Source organism: Limulus polyphemus, unplaced genomic scaffold (genome assembly GCF_000517525.1).
Source record: "Limulus polyphemus unplaced genomic scaffold, Limulus_polyphemus-2.1.2 Scaffold1047, whole genome shotgun sequence".
Lineage (NCBI taxonomy): Eukaryota > Metazoa > Arthropoda > Merostomata > Xiphosura > Limulidae > Limulus > Limulus polyphemus.
The window spans coordinates 347,476-349,391 of NW_013666657.1; positions in this window are offsets into that span (position 1 = coordinate 347,476).

Sequence of the window (1,916 nt, forward strand, 5' to 3'; positions counted from 1 at the left end):
AATTTCCCCGCCCAGCATGTCCAGGTGGTTAGGGCGCTCGACTCGCAATCTTGGGGTCGAGGGTTCGAATCCCCGTCACACCAAAACACCCCCACGCCCTTTCACCCGTGGGGGCGTTATAATGTTACGGTCAATCCCACTAGTCGTTGGTAAAAGAGTAGCCCAAGAGTTGGCTGTGGGTGGTGATGACTAGCTGCCTAAATTAGGGACGGCTAGCGCAGATACCCCTCGTGTAGCTTTGCGCGAAATTCAAACCACACCGAAGATTTCCCTTCACAGTTGTAAACACATTTATAAAAACTTTATCTTCTAGAAAGTCGACGCAACTTTCCCGAACTCATGAAATACGTTTGTTTTTTTTTGTTTGTTGTTGTTGATGTTTTTTTTACACTTGTTTTATAACTTTTATTATTGTAAATTTTCAATCCATTTCATATCCACTCCAGACTATTCTCTTATCTCGAAATTTAAATAATTTGGAATCTTTAACATTCTGTTATGAAAAACTTACCCCCCCCCCCCCCCCAGTGGCACAGCCGTATGTCTGCGGACTTAACCGCTAGAAACCGCGGTGGGCAAAGCACAGATAGCCCATTGTGTAGCTTTGTGCTTAATTGCAAACAAACAAACAATGAAAAAATTCTAAAAATGAGTTGTAGTTTTACTTGGTTTTCTTGAAAATTCTTCCCACAACTCAACAAAATAACAAACTGGTTGTTTTAGCGAAACACTATATAATGTAGGGAGCAAACCCCAAATGTTAAGGTTATAATACCTGATGCATAACACTAAGCCACGAGTGGAGAGGGGGGACACAGAAAACAAATATTTAAATTTGCGTTTAATTGCTAACGAAGTTTCAATTCAGTTACTGGTATTTTAAAAAATTTATTTAAATTCATAGGATTTTTTACAGTTTCTCATTATTCTATTTTGAAATATATCTTAGCCGCTAACATCCATTTTGTAACATATAATGTTACTGCAAAATTCTCATGTAAAAGAACTTACTTCTAGGATGAACCGCACAAGTAAATACACTTCAATATCGCACAATTGTGTCAGTTACGTTGAACAAATGACAGATCTGATTACTTCTAGGATGATCCGCACAAGTAAATACACTTCAATATCGCACAATTGTGTCAGTTACGTTGAACAAATGTCAGATCTGATTACTTCTAGGATGAACCGCACAAGTAAATACACTTCAATGTCGCACAATTGTGTCAGTTACATTGAACAATTGACACATCTGATTACTTCTAGGATGAACCGCACAAGTGTGCGATATTGAAGTGTATTTAAACTGTGTCAGTTACGTTGAACAAATGACAGGAGTGTATTTTACAGAAAGTGGGGGGAAACTCTGTATTGTGGTGGCGATATGTCAGCGGCACAAGTCAGAAAATATTAGTGTGTGGTTTGGCCCTGTGATAGAGCTCTAGATCTCTGAGCTGCTGAACCGGGTTCAAGTCCGTGTGATATCCCAAAATATTCCAACAAAAAGCTGTTGACGTGTTATAAGAGTAACGGTCAACCCCTTTGCGTGTATTGTGGGCGATAGAGTGTTGCTGCCTGTCTGCCTTCTCTATGACCGTGGCTCATAATTAAGGACAGCGGAAGATAGCCTTATTAGTTTTGTCATAAACTGAAAATACACAACCCATAATGAAATATTTTTCACTACATTTTTCAAAACTCAATTCACTAGATTTTTCTGAAGAATCGTTTTAATACTTAATTTCCTAGTCAGTTTGTTTGTTTGTTTTGAATTTCGCGCAAAGCCACACGAGGGCTATCTGCGCTAGCCGTCCCTGATTTAGCAGTGTAAGACGAGAGGGAAGGCAGCTAGTCATCACCACTTACCACCAACTCTTGGGCTAATCTTTTACCAACGAATAGTGGGATTGACC